The sequence below is a fragment of the Gorilla gorilla genome, chromosome 14 (genome assembly GCF_029281585.2).
Source record: "Gorilla gorilla gorilla isolate KB3781 chromosome 14, NHGRI_mGorGor1-v2.1_pri, whole genome shotgun sequence".
NCBI lineage: Eukaryota > Metazoa > Chordata > Mammalia > Primates > Hominidae > Gorilla > Gorilla gorilla.
In genome coordinates this window covers 116457947-116476891 of record NC_073238.2, presented here as the reverse complement: position 1 = coordinate 116476891, position 18945 = coordinate 116457947, and the positions used below count along the sequence as shown (strand labels likewise).

The 18945-nt window shown below is 36.2% G+C and overlaps 1 protein-coding gene across 5 annotated transcripts in view; it reads left to right on the top strand.

Annotated features, from left to right (window-relative positions):
* Positions 1-18945, top strand: part of FGF14 (fibroblast growth factor 14) — a 679448-nt gene that overhangs the window by 641823 nt on the left and 18680 nt on the right. The gene's annotated exons all lie outside the window — the stretch shown is intronic.

The window sequence follows — 18945 nt, the reverse complement described above, 5'->3', positions numbered from 1 at the left end:
TCTGGGTGATTCTGATGCATGCTAAAGTTAGAACTGCTGCTCTCAGCTTCCATTTCCTTGTCTGAATAAAACAATGATAATTGATCCTTCATAGTGTTTCTTTAGATTATTTTCTGTTGTCATTATAAAACTAAGATAATGTACAAAAAGGCACTTAGTTCAAGGTAAGTGTTCAATAAATAGTAAGCATATTATTGAGCTTATATTTAATTTACAAACACTGCTCTTATTTTCTAATTGTTTAACTTCAAGAGAATCCACAGGTTGCCTACAATATAAGCAGTCATGTTAGATGTTTTATATATATAAGTTCTAAATGGGATGCAGAAGTTCTAAAATTGTGATACTTAACCAGGAAAATGGCAGATTTTTATTCTTCCATTTTAGAAATTAGGACCAGGCTGCTTACTTTTCTACTGTCATTTAAATCCACTTTAAGGTATTCACAATGACTTTAACATGACATTAATAAGTTTAGTGGGTCTTTGAATTTCTTAATCCCAGTTTCCTGGGGCTAAATACAATAATCTGTATCTCTTCATCTTTGACACGCTGATAAAAATCCCTGAACCTGGATTTGCATTTGGTTTTCAAAATCAATCATTTTGCTATTCAAAGGCAAGGCAATTGAGTGAGGTTTGAGATTGAAATACATATCAACCCCACTAGAGGGTGACCTTTATCTAAATCAGGGTGCATATAAAGTAAGGGCATCTTCTGTAGCCATCTCATAAAATTGGATTGTATAACTGTTTACTCAAGGTGAAGGAGAGGCTGAGAAGTGACTCTTACATGAATAATTAATAACTTTCAATTTCTAAATAATCTATTAGTCTTGTGGGAATATTTAAAACCAAGCTATTGCAGATTTCTCAGTTTGTATTTTAGGATAAAATTCCTTATTAATAAATTCAGCTCTGAATTTTAAAATTATCTGCTTCAATTCCAATTCAAAATATATTCCCCCCTTTTCTCCCAAAAGACACACACAACTAAACATATGAGAAAATAGAACCCCAAATTTGTTTCATAAAAACAAGCAAACAAAAGGCTATAGGACTTTGTTAAGTTTTATATGGTGATTTAAAAATAAGACAAACATATTCTCTACATACCAAAGGAGAAAAAGAAAATACAAATGTTCACATAGTAATTAGAGAGCTCAGTTTAGGTCAACCTTAAGAAACTAATGTTGAACACCATATTTGGTTTATCTTTTATAGTTCAGATTTAGAAAGTAAAACATTTGTGTTATAACTCCTCTGCTAAAATCTCTTGGTTTGATATCAGAGTTCAATGTTATTCTTAAAACCACCTCAATAAATATCTTTTTGTAGTATTTAAAATTTCAACTCAAAATTTGCAACACTATGAATACAAGTAATATTTATGTATTCTGAGCACTTTTTATACTAACTTAATTTTTAAAAATTTGATCTTTAATAATTATTGACAGAAAAAATCTGGGCTCAGGATAGTGCCAATTGTATGAAAATATGTAGATTCAACTGTTATTTGCTTCTTTTCTAGGACAGTTTTTTGGTTTTTTTTTTTTGTTTTTTTGGTGGTGGAGGAAGGAGTCTTGCTCTGTCACCCAGGCTGGAGTGCAGTGGCACGATCTCAGCTCATGGCAACCTCCGCCTCCTGGATTCAAGCAGTTCTCCTGCCTCAGCCTCCCCAGTAGCTGGGATTACAGGCATGTGCCACCGCACCCGGCTAATTTTTGTATTTTTAGTAGAGACGGGGTTTCACCATGTTGGCCAGGATGATCTCAATCTCCTGACCTCGTGATCCGCCCACCTCAGCCTCCCAAAGTCCTGGGATTACAGGCGTGAGCCACCGTGCCTGGCTTTAAGACTATTTTAAAGAGTGTTTCTAGAACACTGAATGGTGATCTTACAAATAAAAAAACCAACTAAACTCATGCAAAACAAGACTACGGCAATTAAACTTGGATTCTCAGGTACAAATGACTTTCATTTTTATCTACCTCTACAAACCAGAAAAATAGCATATTATAAAAATGCATTTCTATTAAAACACAAAGAAAGGTTTTATGTGGCATGAATTAGTCTAAAATAAATTTTTAACTTTAAGTTCATAAGGAGATATTAACTTTGGAAAAAGGTAAGTCTTTGAAGGATGGGTGGCTTTATCATTATTGTATTTTTGAAGGAAGGTTGCAGTCTGAATTGAAACCTTTCTTCCAAGAAAAATCAGCCTGCTGTGCTCTCGTACTAAAATAGTATCTGTACAATGGCATATGATTTTTATATAGAATTGGGAAGAGCTACACTAATAACTTTTACAATCTCTCTTGTTCATGTATTATTTACCTGAGAATAGCTACTCCTGTCTTTAAGATTAGGTACTTTTTCCATTAATTAAAAAACTCCCATTTTAAAACTATAGAAGACGTTCTTGAAAAGTATATGTGGGTTAAGAATAAGCATATACTCTTATCACTAACCCAGCCTAAAGCTGACATGGGGCTAAACTTTCCTTTGCAAATTAGAGTTGAAAGAGAAAAAATTGCAATTCAATTACTTCATGAGGAAGCCACTCAGACTTTCCCACCAGTTGCAGACTAATCAGATGACAAATATGCCTAATTGTTTGTCAACTGATAAGATATGACAGTCCTGTCCATGTGGAGAACAGCAATTCAGGCAGTTTCTTCAATTCTCTCTCCAGTTTGAGATCAAATTACCCCAATTTTTCTGAATTCCTTGAAAATTTGATCTTATTTATTTTTAGCCAACTCTTTTGATCATTATTTTTTATTTACTCATTTTTTTTTTGAAGAGACGGGGTATTACTCTGTCACCTGGAGTGCAGCGGTGTGATCATACCTCACTGAAAACTGAAACTCCGAGGTGCAAGCAATCCTCCTGATTCAGCCTCCCAAAGTGCTGGGATTACAGGCATGAAACACCATGCCTCACCTCTGGTTCTTCATGTGTAATGTAAAGTTTAAGAGGCAACTGACGGACATAAAGAAAATTGGGAAAGAATATACAAGGATTAAGAGGGTGGGTAGTGTGAAGTGAGAATTATTTTATTCTTATGTTATGCATCTTTGTGAAAAAACGTAGATAACGTGAGCTATTCTAAGTATTTCTAGAATGTCTTCTCTGCATTCTTTTGAACTAAACTCAAAAGTAATTTTAACCCAAACTTTGATATTTCCAGACATTGTTATGATTACTATATCACATATAGTAATGTTTCTGTAGTATTTGTTTGTATAAGTTTATATGTACATACTTAGATATTTACTCCTTCCTGTTTTCTTCCAACAATGTTGATATGCCATATAAGTTCTTAGGCAAAAAGATATGTCATTTAACTTCCATTTCTTTTAGGAAGTGTATTCTACTTAGCATTTTAACCCTAGTTTACAGTTAAATGAGAACTGAGAACTGATTTTTTCTCCAAGTTTAATAACTGTCATCTTCCTCTTCATCATTATTATGAGTATTTTGGATTTTCAGATTCTCCATTTATAGAATGGAAATCACAGGAACTGTTCAACTATTTTTGTTAAAAAATTATTATTTTTTTTTCTTTTTGTTATGGAGTCTTACTTCGTCACCCAGGCTGGGGTGCAGTGGTGTGATCTCGGGTCACTGCAATCTCCACCTCCCAGGTTCAAGCAATTCTCCCGCCTCAGCCTCCTAAGTAGCTGGGACTACAGGTGCATGCCACTACGCTCGGCTGAGTTTTGTATTTTTAGTAAAGATGAGGTTGCACCATGTTGGTCAGGCTGGTCTTGAACTCCTGACCTCAGGCGATCCACCTGCTTCACCCTCCCAAAGTGCTGGGATTACAGGTGTGAGCCACTGCACCTGGCCATTTGTTATTGTTAAAATGAAGGTATACTCTAGTGATATGGCTTAAACACATTAGAAACACTGACAAAGATAGAGCAACAGGGAAAGATACTGTCTGAGCAGAGCTCTGTGATAACTCTTGGCAACAAAGAAGAAGCTGGCTTTTCTCCACTTTTTTATTAAGGCAGGAGGAAACACACATGGGTGGATGGCTCCTTTGTCCATACCATCTGCACTGAAACAGTGACCATGCGGCACCCTGGATCAGCCCCTAGGAGCCCCAGCAGCTGAGGAGCTTCAGGGAGCCAGAGAAACAGCCTAGGAGACACCTAACCCAACTCTAAACTAGGAAGATGACAACATTCATCCTCAAAACATTCTTAAGAGTAATCTAGCTAGCACGAAAAGGCAAAGAAACGGCTATTCCAGGCACGCGGGCATACGTGGTCTCCAGATTCGGCCGCTTTCTTACTTTGTTTTCTATTTTGTTTTGTTTTTGTTTTTTTCATGGGCAGTGTTCAATGGCCTCATTTGGCTACTTTCTTCAAACATAGGTCTCCTTGCCTGGCATTTAAAGGATGTTTTTTAAGCTTTTACTCAATAACGAGTACCAGAAACTCTCCTACACTGTTGAGATAAACAAGGAAATTTTTTTTTTTTTTTTTTGAGACGGAGTTTTGCTCTTGTTGCCCAGGCTGGAGTGCAATGGCTCCATCTCAGCTCATTGCAACCTGCGTCTCCCGGGTTCAAGTAATTCTCCTGCTTCAGCCTCCGCAGTAGCCGGGATTACAGGCATGCGCCACCACGCCCAGCTAATTTTTATTTTTAGTAGAGACGGGGTTTCTCCATGTTGATCAGGCTGGTCTCCAATTCCCGACCTCAGGCGATGCGCCTGCCTCAGTCTCCCAAAGTGCTGGGATTACAGGCGTGAGCCATCGCGCCTGGCCAACAAGGAAATTTTAATAAGAAAAATATTGGTTTAAATTACATTTTCAATGACAACAATAAAAATTTGCAAACCACAAAATCCAAAAAAGCAAATCAATATTTAGGAACAAAATACTTTAAGACTTTAAGTTGAGAAGGTGGAACTAAAATAGAATTTAGGTCTTCTTTTACCACCATTCAAATTACAGACCGTGTGTGTGTGTGTGTGTGTGCGTGTGTGTGTGTCTGTGTGTGTCTGTGTGTGTGTGTATTTGATCGTATATAATATATGGAATGTGGTATTACTGAATTGCATTTGCATGTCATATTTTTTAATTGGGTCATACCATTAAATATATATCACTCATATATTTAAAATGTTGCAAGAGAAAGATAAATTTACTTTACTTTAATTCCAAAAGAATTCCTTCACCCTCACTAACAGAACCTGCTTTTATTAGGGGGTCATATGTCCTAATTCTGGAAGTTGATGTTTGGTTAAAGGCTACTAAACAATTATCAAACCATAATTAAACTGTGATTAATACATTTCACTTTTTATATCTGTCATAGCAGCCCCACTTCGCTTATCCAGTGATTAGTCTAGGTGTGGTTATGTGCCCCTGGTTCTGAACATTAAGATAAATAATATTTTTTAGAAAGCTGCTGAGAAACTATTTTCTTTTTCCAAAAAGATAGCCATTTTTTGGCCCTGCCCTCTTCTAGCCTACTTGGGATGCTGTTCTATGAAAATATAATGTTTGGAGCTAGAGCAACCATTATGTGCGAGAACGTCATCAATAACTTAGAATGGCAGAAGGGAAAAAAATAGAGAGAACATGAGTTCCTGATGAACTCAGAGGCACTGATCTAACACTAGAAGCACCAAGGTTTAGAGACTTTCTGTATGAAAGGGGCTCACTTTCCACTGTGTAAGCCACTGCAGTTTGGGTAATCCCAAATTCAGCTACAATTCCCTTGTTGCTAAAAGCATTCTGAAATGATACAGAGACTGACTTTGCCAAGTACTTTCATTTAATATCATCATTCATAATATTATTTTTAGTTTAATATCATCATTCACAATATTAAGACTTGTTGGTATTTTATACATGTAGATTACTGTTCTTTTGTATTTTATGCAACTGATTAAAATTTGTATAGAATATGTTAAAAATTCATTTACATCAAATTCTAACTATTTCATTCTTCTCTGGTCAACAGTGCATTAGACCGTTGAAAAGATAAAGATGATATAAACATGTTTTTGATGTTATTTCTAGTGAAGCAAAAACAAGTACTTCATATTTCTATTTTTCTCTTTAATGGTTGATATTTCTTTACTTACAGACTTCATTTAAAATGTGCCCATTCATATTTACTGATAGGAGTTAAAGTGTATCAAAGGTGATAATTAAAAGTGAAATAAAATATATGGTGTAGAATGCTGTTTAATCTGTTTCACAATTGAGTTATTTTAATGAATCAACATGAATATTATGTTACCTCTATAGATCAGATAGAAAAAAAAATTCTCCACAATAGTCTCTGCAAATCTCATATTCTCACAGGTATGTGTCCAAGGATGGAGTTGTTTTTTTTGTTTGTTTGTTTGTTTTTGTTTTGTTTTGTTTTTTTCCCCCAGAGAAGGTTTCCACATCTCAGCATTATTTTTTATATATATAACATTAGGGAATCCCATGAATGCTATACTTAGCCAATAGGAACTAGAGCAGGAGTCAGCAGGCATTTTCTGTAAAGTGCAAGTTAAGTGTTTTAGGCTTGTGGGTCAGATGGTCTCAACTGCTACTTCTCCACTGGGTTTGGACGTCAAAAACAGCCTTAGGTAATATGTAAATTAATGGTCTTGGCTGTCTTCCAACCAAACTTTCCTTAAACAGTTGGCAGGCTGTATATGACCTAAGGGCTTGTTGTTTTCTCACTCCTGACCTAGAGATTCCATTTTTGCTTCGTCAACCTGGGCTTTCAAATGTGGTTCTTGGAAACTTAATGTATGTATTTTCCCTGATGCATAATTGCTGAGAATTCCTACTGTGGAACTTATTAAGACATCAGTGGGGGAGCCTTTGCAGCACCTACAACAGTTCTGCCTCCAGACCAACATCCTCCTCCCCCCTGAGTCAAATTTCTCTTTTAATTTTTTCAATTAATAAACTTTTAAAAGCAGTTTTAGCTTTACAGATAAATTGAGCAGTAAGTAGAGCGTTCCCATAAACCCCTTTTGCTCCCATCCCTCCCTCCACCTATTTCCCTTATTCACATCTTACATTAGTATGGTACAAATTTTATAATGAACGAGCCAATATTGATAAATTAATATTAGCTAACGTCCATAGTTTACATTAGAGTTAACTCTAGGTGTTCTACATTCTATGGGTTTTGTCAAATGTATAATGACATGTATCTACCATTATAGTAACATATAGCCTCACTGCCCTAAAAGTCCTGTGTGTTCACTTACTCATCATCCCTCCCTCTCTCCACCCTCCCCCTCTCCTCTAGACCTTGGCAACCACTGATATTTTTACTGTCTCCGTTCTGCCTTTTCCAGAATGTTATATAGTTGGAATCATATAGTGTATAGACTTTTCAGACTGGCTTCTCTTACTTAGTAATATGCACTTAAGGTTTCTCATATTTTTTGATGGCTTTATAATTTTCCTTTATCACTGAATAAGATTCCATTGTCTGGAAAGCTTGTTTGTATATTCCCCTATTGAAGGCCATCTTGATTGCTTTCAAGTTTTGGCAATTATGAATAAAGCTGCCATGAACATTTACATGCAAGTTTTTGTGTGGATGTAAGTTTCCAACTCATTTGAGTAAACACCAGGGATCAAGGTTTTTAGATCCTATGGTCAGTTATCTTTTCTGGTGACCATACTAGCCCCATCACTCCCAGTTACTGTTTGCATTAGTTTTCATTTTCATTTCTACATCACATAACAGTCACTCCTGTTATTCACAATATTATTTTCCTTCACAAAGACTTCTCCAGCAGAAAAGAAGATGGATGAATGCCATTCATCCCTCAAAATTGGAACCTTTCCTCAAAATATGTGTTTGTGTATGTACTACTATTTTTAAAAACTTTTATAACTTGCAGTTCGTTTTCATCCTTAAAAGTTATTGTCAGTTCATCCTGCATTTTTTTTTTGTCATTCTGTATGTGTAGTGAAATATAGTCAGGTGCTCTATATCAGTAAGTCTGGAATGTTCCATTCTGGCAGTTATATGCTGGGATGCATAACATTGTTGCACAAGCCAGAGTAAGTGTAAAGATTGCTGTATCTTATTTGTGCTCTGACCATAGACATGATATTATTCTATTCAGGCTGCTACAGGAAAATACTATAAACTGTGTAGCTTATACACAACAGAAATATATGTCTCACAGTTCTGGAGGCTGGGAACTCCAGATCAAGGTGCTGGAAGGCTTGGTATCTGATGAGGGCTTTCTGGTTTGGGGACAGTGTTTTCTCGATGTGTCTTCACTTGAAAGGGGAGAACTCCAGTCTCTTCAGTCCCTCATAAGAGCACTAATCCCATTTCAGGAGGGATTCATCCTCATGGCCTAACCACCTTCCAAAGCCCCACCTTCAAATACCATTACAGTGGGGATTAGGTTCCAACATATTAATTTTGGGGAGGGACACAAACATGTCAGGTCACAGCAAACACCAGCTTTAGTAGTCATCTCTTTAATTATTTCACAATAGTTTATAATTTTTTAAACTATCTGATAGGAAGCTCTCAGTTGGACTGTATTTTTCAAAGTCCTTGTGAAGAAAGGGCAAATAAAATTCTGGTTTGAAAAGTAACAAATGTTCTCAGATGCAACATTTGCTAAACTCCAAATCTTTATATAGATTTATATAGACAAAAAGTCAAACGTGTCTCCTAACCCTAACACACATGTAGAGAAAACATTGGATTCTGAACATGGAGGTTGTAAAATAGGGTTTATTTGCCTTTTGCATACTTAGAAATTTTAATTGTGATAAAAATACAAAATTTACCATCTTAACCCTTTTTTATTCTCTATTTCTGTATTTTTGTCATTTTAAGAGTGTTACATAGATGAAATATGACAATATGTAACCTTTGGGATTGACTTTTATTGTTGTTTTGCTCTGTATAATTCTCTAGAGATTTATACATGTTGCTGCATGTATCAATAGTTCATTCCTTTTTATTACTGTCATATTCCATGGTATGGATGTACCACAGTTTGCTTAATCTTTCCATTTTTAAATGTACACTTGAATACTGTTCGGTATATTTATATGGCTGTCCATCAGATCTCCAGAAATCTCACCGTGCGAATCTGAAACTCTTCACCTACCAAACAACTTCCCTTTCCTCCTCTCCCTAGCCACCGGCAACCGCAATTCTAATTTGTTTCTATGAATTTAGCTACTTTAGTTACCTCATATAAGTGGATTTGTATAGTATTTGTCTTTTTGTGACTGACATATTTGACTTAGCGTAATGTTCTCAAGGTTCATTCATGTAACATGTATCAGAATTCTTCCTTTTAAAAACTAAATGATATCCCATTGTGTGTACCTACCAAGTTTTGTTTATTCATTCATCTATTGATGGACATTTGGGTTGCTTCCACCTCTCAGATGTTGTGAATAATGCTGTTGTAAACATGGATGTGCAAATATCTCTTCAACTCCCTGTTTTCAATTCTTTGGGACATATACTCAGAAGTGAAGTTGCTGGATTATATAGTAATTCTATTTTTTTTTTTTTTTTAGAAACCTCCATACTCTTTTCCTTAGTGGCTGCAAGATTTTATGATTCCACAAACAATGCACACAGACTCCAATTTCTCCACATACTTGACAGCACTTGTTATTTTTTGTTTTTTAATTTGTATAATTTAGGGGCTACTAGTACTGTTTTTCTTTGTTGTTGTTTTTTTACATGGCTGTATTGTATAGTGGCAAAGTATGGGCTTTTAGTGTACGTTGTACCCATTAAAGAATTTATCTGTCGTCCCCCTCCTATCCTCACACCCTTTCAAGTCTCCAGTGTCTATTAATCCATACTGTATGTCCCTGTGTACAGATTATTTAACTCCCAGTTATAAGTGAGAACATGTGGTATTTGGCTCTATGCTTACGAGTTATTTCACTTAAGATAATGACCTCTAGTTCCATCCATGTTATTGCAAAATATATAATTTCATTCTTTTTTTATGGCTGGGTAGTATTCCATGGTGTGTGTGTGTATACATATATATGTAACATCTTCTTTATCCAATCATCTGTTGATGGACACTTAGGTTGACTACCTATCTTTGCTATTTTGAGTAGTGTTGTTATACACATAAAAGTCCAGGTATCTTTTTTTTATAGAATAATTTCTTTTCTTTTGGATATAGACCCAGTAGTGGGATTGCTGGATTGAATGTTAATTCTATTTTTAGTTCTTTGAGATATCTCCGTACTGTTTTCCATAAATACTGTACTAAGTTAAATCCCCACCAACAATGTGTAAGCCTTTTCTTTTCCTCTGCATCCTCTCCGACACCTTTATTTTTTGACTTTATAATGATAATTATTCTGTCTGGTGCAAGATGATATCTCATTGTGGTTTTAATTTGCATTTCTCTTGATTAGTGATGTGAGCATTTTTTCATATGCTTCTTGGCCATTTGTATGTCTTCTTTTAAGAATTGTTCCTTTCCCCACTTTTTAATGTGGTGTTTTGTTGTTGCTGATGTTGTTGTTGTCTGAATTCCTTGTAGATTCTGCATGTTAATCTTTTGTTGGATGCATAGTTTGCAGATATTTTCTGCCATTGTACAGGTTTGTTCCCTCTGTAGCCATCCTAATGGGTGTGAGATGATATCTCATTGTGATTTTCATTTTTATTTTAATGATGATCAGCAATGTTGAGCATGTTTTCATGTTTGTTGGTCAGTAAGGTGAGTTTTTGTCATTTTCTTCATCATCAGCCTCATGTAAGTGTCCTAGTCTAGCTACAGTCTTGTCTCATCCCTTAACAATTAGAAGGAGAGTCATCATTTAAAGAACTTGCCAAAAGTAGTTAATTAGATCTGTTTGAATTTTTTAATTTTCAAAGTAGCATTTTGTAACTTTTCTGTCTAAATTTCCCAGTAAACTTCCTTGAGGGCAGGAAATTATATCTTTTTCACTGCTGAATCTCTGACACTTATTATAGAGCTTGCTAGTTAATGGGTACCTAATACTTGTTTGCTGGATGAATCACACAGTCTTGATGAAAGACATTTTTTCCCCAGCATCTATCATGTACTCATTAGCAGAGCTCAGTTGCTAAATTGCCTTTACCAGAGGCTATTCTGAGGCTTCTTTCTTTGGCAGGTACTCATCTATTTCTTATTTGGGGCTCATTATCTAATGGAGAAGAGCTTCATTGACAATGCTCAACATACCACTTTCTGCCACAAAATGCCTTATACACCATAGAGACTTTAGTTACCAGGCAAACCTCGAGGCAAATATCATAGTTTAGACAGTCTACCCAGAATGAAGTATATTTTCCAATCTAATAATCTAATGTTTTCTGAGAGTCAAAAGGTGTAGAATGCTGTTTCTTGCTGTAACTATTGCTAGTTTCTGGAAATGAATACAATTAAGTTTCTAAAGTATACCAGAATTATGGCTGGAGAATGCATTATGATAATTTTAAGGGGTTTCCCATGTGAATATCACATGATAGAAGGGACACCATTTTTCACATTGGACAACACTGACTGCTTAACATGTAAATAATCACTCAGGTTGAGTAAAGCACACTTCTGGCATTGATAAAGTGCCTTCTCATGCTCCTGCCTACCTACTGTTGATCATCACACAAACTCTACCAGGCACTTTATGCAGTTTGCCCTTCTCGCCTAAAATAAAGCAAGAGAAGGGAAAATAAGTAGCTTCATCTACTTACCTAATTACTTAGAGCAACAATTCTTAACTGCACTCTCTAGGAGTATATGAACATATTGAAACTGCATTCGACATTGCATGAGTACTAACATTTTTGGGGGGAAGCACCACTGAGCTAGAGTTTTCAGTATTTTCTAATAATAAATACTGTCAGTATATAAGATGACTGAGAAGCATGTGAATTGAGACTGAGAACAAGATAGAGAATATTGTCTGGTGATTTGGGGCATAGGTTTTCATCTCTACATGCCTTTTACATCATTACTTTTGAGAAGTTTCTGCTTGAACTCGGTAAACCTCTTAGCATAATCTAGGTTCTAACTGAATAGTTGTGAATTAGTGTCTAGACTCATAAAATGAAGAAATTGCACAAAACCAACTCATTAAGGTTCCAAATAATTAATCTCAGCCACATTTGAGAGGGTTGGGTTCAGAGGAGTCCAATGTGACAATGTTAAATATTTCTAATTGCAGGCCATTTAAAATTTCTGTAACATCTAAATACCATACATATTAACCATACATATTTATTTTCTTCCTCCATCTATCCTGCACATCTCCGCTGAATTGATCTGTTCTTTCTTTCTATCACATTCTTTCTAGGACACTATAAATGAATCAGTCTGAAACCTACCTCCTTTTCCACTTTTACCTCCATCTACAATCTTGCGAGCACTCTGCCCAAGCAAACTGTTTCCATCTTCATTCCCCTAAGTGTGTTCTCAACATTTCACCTCCATATGTAGGTTCTCACCATGAAACCTACCTACACTCCACTCTTCTCTCCATATAAGCTTTATTCTTCAAGACGTGGTCAAACCTACCTTCTTTGAAAAGTTCTTCCAAACCATCTACATTTAAAACAGTATCCACTAATGAGCTATCAAGCCATGAAAAGAGATGAAGGGAGCTTAAATGCATATTGCTAAGTTAAATAGACCTACTTGTAAAGACTACATACTGTATGATTTCAACTATATGACATTCTGGAAAAGGCAAAATTATGGAGACAGTAAAAAGATTACTGATTACCAGGGATTAAATTAGAAGGGAGGAATTGATGAATGTGTGGGACACAGATATTTTTTAGGCAATGAAATTGTTCTTTGTGATACTAAAATAGTAATGCGTGACTTTATACATTTGACAAAACCCATAGAATGTACAGCACCCAAAGTGAACCCTAATGTAAAGTATGTACTTTGAGTGATGATAATGTGCCAATGTAGGTTCATTGATTGCAACAAATATACCACTCTAGTGCAGGACGCTGATAATGGGGAGGAGTTAGGCATGGGGCAGTGGGTATATGGGAATTCTCTGTACTCTGCTCAATTTTTCTGTGAATTTAAAACTTCTCTATTAAATAAAACGTGTATATATATCCTTACTAAAGCACTCACAGAATAAGTGTGCTATGTAGTTCACCCAGCCAACAAGAAAAGACATGAATAATCATTTAGTTACATTCTTATTATTTAAGTTCTTACATATTAATTTTCTGCCAATTAAAATGAACCCCTACAGAATCAGGAGCGGCATATGATTCTTTGTCATTTCTGCCATTCTAGTCATAATTCTGACCACATACTAGTGTTCAAACATTTATTTGATGTTTGGTGCCTTCTTTTTCTCACTACTGAAATATAAGGTCTTTGAGGGCAGGGGATCCAACTTATTTTGATTATTCATGAACCCCAAACACCTAGAAGAGAGTCTAGCACAAGGTAGCCACTCAATAAATGCTAACCGAATGAACATACAAGCATGTGTTAATAAGTAAAATGAAATAAACTATTTAAAGCATCAATTCTTAATAAAAATGATACGTTTGTTTTTGTTTTTCAGCTCTAGACCTTACAAGTGTACAATGGGAATATTTACATCCCCTAGCTCTTAGATTTAAAAGCTATTTCTTTTAGGCTGTATTCCCCCAGATACAATCCTGGATGCTCAGAGAGAACATTTTTTAAAACCACTTACTTATTCATTCATTCACTCATTTAATACATGTTTATTGATCATCTACTGTGCATTATTCTGGACACTGGAGACTCACTTGCAAAGGTGACTGACAGAGTCCCCACTCTAATTGAATGTAATGCATTCTGCTAAAATGAAAAAAATGTAACTCACAAAAATAAGATGAATAGTGATTTCTGGATGTTGAGGAGGGAGATGGGGAAACTACATAAGCCAGATGGTCAGGAATTGTGACTTTGTCCCCAAGAGTTGTATGACATACATGTAGCAGCCCTGAATTAGGTGGTAACAGCCCTGAAATAGGTAAAGTCTCACTGGATGTACATCTGTAGGATTTTTATAAGGATTTATGGCCAGGCTCTAGCATGCTACTTTCAACATATACAATAAAAAAAATCACACACAAGCTCCAAATCAAAGCATAAAGGCAGAAGTTTATATTCCTAGTGTGCATTTTAATACCTTAGTAAGATACAAAGATTGCAAATGTTATTGAGTTAATCCTCAACCATTTTAGTGGTCATGGGAACATGGTGAGGGGTTGCTCACAGAATCATTTCAATTTTACAATGCTGCATTTCCTTAGGATCCTTAACTCTTATTTTGGAACTTTTATTTTGGTTTCTATTCTAATTTCCTAAAACATGTGCAGTATATTTGTAAACAATTTTGAGGTTAATACTATATTCAAATAGAGTGCTCTAGCTTTTAAATACTTGATGCAATTATGTATGTATATATACCTGATTTGTAAACCCTCTTTAAATATGGTTCAGTTTTTAAGAAAATGGATGACTATCTTAAATCTTTGAAATAAGCTTACAGTAAAAATATCTACAGATGTGAATATGTTCAATATTTATTTTCTCTTTCAAAAGAACATCAAACTTAAATATAGACAGAGCATAGACATTGCTTCGTTGTATATGTTTATCTGAACATTCTATCACTGACAGTGTGAAGGCAAGAGAAAAATCATTTCTAAATGATTTTCAAGTGACACTTGCCTTCTTTATCAGTTCTTCAAAGAAGAGGGATTCACCCTCATTCAGTTTTTATTAATATTTTGTTACAAATTAGACAATCACAGATAACAATGTTTTGATGATGGTTCCATTCATAGCATCTTCCAATAAAGCAAAATTAATTAATTAATTAATTAAAAAGCCTTCAATTTTCCTCCTTAAACAACAAGCTTATGTTCCCATTTGTAGAATTCCACAATTGGTAAACAGATCTGAATTCATTTTATTGATCTCCCTCACAGTTATATGAATTCTGCCGGACAGTGTTACAGATCTCTTCATTCTTAGTCTCTGTAAACCAAAAGGTATCTGAGACAGGTCTCAATAAATTTATAAAGTATATTTTTCCAAGGTTAAAGATGTGCCTGTGACAGCCTCGGGAGGTACTGACAAGATGTGCCCAAGAAGGTTGGGGCAAAACTTGGTTTTATACATTTTAGGGCTACATGAGACATCAATCAATGTATGTACGACGCACATTGGTTCAGCCTGGAAAGGTGGGACAACTTGAAGCAGGGAGGGGACTTCCAGGTCATAGGTAGATAAGAGAAATATGATTGCATTCTTTTGAGTTTCTGATTAGCCTTTCAGTGAATGCACAATTTACAGAAATAGTCACTTATGCCTTCATCTGGTTTAGTGGAACAATGGGGCAGAGGAAGCAATTAGACATGGATTTGTCTCATGTGAACAGAGGGATGACTTTGAGTTCGGCCTGTCCACAAGGAATTTCCTTGTGGACAAATTGTGAGGGAGTTATGTAGCTTTTTTATTTTTGTAACTATCTTATTTAGGAATAGAATGGGAGGCAGCTTTGCCCAATTCATTTCCCAGCTTGACTTTTCCCTTTGACTTAGTGATTTTGGGGTCGTGAGATTTATTTTTCTTTCACATCTTTTAATCATAACTATGGCTAACATTTATTGAGGGCACACTTTGCACCAAAAACTGCCAATCCTCATGAAATTCAATAATTCCATAGAGGTAAATATTTTATTTTGAAGGTGAAGTGATGTTTCCGAGACAGTTGTTAGTAAGATGCTGGGGTGGGAAGCAAATCCAGGTCTGTTTAGTTTCTAAATCTTCAATCTTTTTATTTTCTAAATCTTTAATCTTAATGTCTGCACTATGCTTAGGGTTAACCATCCTCAATAATCACTGGTTTTTCATCTGCAACTTTCTCTTCTTGTTCATTCATTCTTGATGACTTTAATGTAACTGCATTCGTTTTAGTTCTGGGATACATGTGCAGAACGTGCAGGTTTGTTACATAGGTATACATGTGCCATGGTGGTTTGATGCACCTATCAACCAGTCATCTAGGTTTTAAGCCCTGCATGCATTAGGTATTTGTCCTAATTACATGGATGAAGCTAGATTCTCAGCAAACTAACACAGGAAGAGAAAACCAAACACCACATGTTCTCACTCATAAGTGGGAGTTGAATAATGAGAACACATGGACACAGGGAGGGGAACATCACACACTGGGGCCTGATGGGGGTTAGGGGACAACTACATTCATATTTATTGATCTCTAAGTCTAGCCACTTCCTGACCCCTCACCTGATTTAGTTTTCTTTCTCTGCATTTTTCTGTTATCCTTAAAAGTGTAGTGCTTCAGGGACCACTCATTCCCCTAGGGACAGGCTCAGGGCAGCTATGTAAAAAGGTGTGCTAATACTTGCTAATTTACTTTCAATTTTTCTCCTTAGGGGGCCCACCTTTTAGTTGGCCTTTTTAGTTGCAGCAGCAAACTGGACTGACCAAGTGAATAGAAGAACTAATCTATGAAACCAGATCTGAAAGTTTACACAATTTAATTTGGAAAGCTAAATGTGCCAAGAATAGAATCAAAGTATATAGAATAATAAAAGGCAGGGAAGTACTCTGACGGAATTCTTTTTTTTTTTTTACTGTAATAAAATGTGAGCATAACAACTATTTTTAAAGGTTTAGATGAATTTGTAAATGGTGGATTTACCATTGACATCAGTGAGAACCATATCTCATATATTATCCTGAAAAAGTTAAGAATTTTACTTCAGCAGGGTTTTTTTTGGTCTTTTACTGATATGTTTAATGGATTCACTGACTGGGAATATAATGGTTTCCTATGGAAATAACATTTATGTTTACTGCTCACCATTAGTAAGCTGATAGTCTCCTACTATAGTACTGCTCATGAGAGAAACCTTTTGCAGATTGATTGATTCTGAGATGGAGTCTTGCCCTGTCTGCCAGGCTGGAGTGCAATGGTGTGATCTCAGCTCACTGCAACCTCTGCCTCCCTGGTTCAAGCAATTCTCCTGCCTCACCCTCCCATATAGCTGGGATTACAGGCACCCACCACCATGCCCAGCTAATTTTTGTATTTTTAGTAGAGACAGGGTTTCACCATGTTGGTCAGGCTGGTCTTGAACTCCGAACCTCAGGTGGTCCATCTGCCTCAGCCTCCCAAACTGCTGGGATTACAGGTTGCCTCCAACTGGGAAGTCTATCATGGCCATTGTCCTCTTATGTTTCAGTGGTGATGTGGGAACCACTTTGCTTACTGACCGGGGACTTTTTTATAAAACATAAAACCATAAGAAATTTAAGGACCTTTGCCCCTCAAATTCCAGTTCTTTATCTTTCAACTTATTTGCTCTGCAACTAACAATATGTGATTTGTCTTCGTTATAGGAATGCATGAAGATTTCTGAAGTAATTTGGTACTGAAAAAAATACATACCCACCAAAAAATAAAAATAAAAAACAGGTACTAAGGAAAAACTTAAACATGCAACATTGTGGAAAACTACCCGATAGATATTTGAAATGATATTCTGTAAAAGGACAGAAAGCACTCTGGAAACTTATGTTATACTCTTACGCTTTTTTTTGCCCAAGAATACAAAACTGCAATATTTGACCTTTCAGAAGCACCAATGAACATGGACCAAATGTCATCCAGTTCCACAAGCTAGAAACCTGCACACTGCTTGACACTCTGTTCCCTCAGCTGCCATATACAATTACATAGTGCTGACCTTCTGACCTCCTAAATATTTCTCCAATCGGCCATGTTTTGTCCACCTCCATTGCCAATGCCTTGGCCCACACAACTGTTATGTTTTTTTCTTCCTGGTACTATAATGGACAAACCAGAATTCTTATATCCAAATTGGCTCTCTTTTAGGCTTCACATTTTGGCCAGACTAGCCTTTCCAAGTTTGTATCTGAGTGTGACATGTTCCTGCTTAAAACTTCTAATGTCTTCCCATTGCTTTTAGAGAACGATGAAAACCCTTGTAGCAGAATGAGCCGCAGACAAAACCTCTCAGACATTGAGTTGTAGAAGGAAGGGCTTTATTCAGCTGGGAACATCGGCAAGCTACTGCCTCAAAATCTGAGCTCCCTGATTGCAAAATTTCTGTCCTGTTTAAGGGCTGACAACACTAAAGATTTCACATGAAAGGGTTGTGATTGATTGAGCAATCTAGGGGATACGTGACAGGGGTTTCATGCCCTGGTAGTCAGAGTGAAACAGAACAGAGCAGGGAGTTTCACAATGTTCTTTTATACAATGCCTGAAATCTATGGGTAACATCGGGTTCTAAGTTGATTTTTAACTACTGAGTTTAGGCCAGGCATAGGGTTCTAAGTTGATTTTTAACTACTGGGTTTAGGCCAGGCAGGCCCAGGCCTGGTTTCAGGCCTGGCGCTGGGCTGCCTGTCTTTGGTTTTACTTCCTTGTTGTTTTTTCTTTTTTTCTTAAAACAGGTACTGAGTATAAAACAATATAAAACAACATGAGAGCGTCTCTCTCTTCCTCACCCTTAATGTGACCACTGGTTTCACTCATGCCTAATACCCAAATCCCAAATCCTACTGCTGTGTGTTCACATTCTGCATTCTGATTTCGTTGTTTTCTCTTTTTCATTCAAATGCCTTGTCTCTCCTCCTGCCCCAGGGTCTTTGTATATTATATCACCCTTTCCAGGAATATTCTTCACGCTGCTCTTAGTCTAGTTAACTCATACTGGTGTTTCAGATCTCAGTTCAGAATTCAATGCTTTTCCTTACCACCCAAGCTAGGCCAGATTTATCTATGTGATCTCATAGAAATCATTCCTTTTCTTATAAGAACCTTTCTTAATTTGTAATAATACGATCATTAGTGTAAACATTTGTCTCTCATTAGACTGTACACTTCAAAAAATGGTAAACTATGTC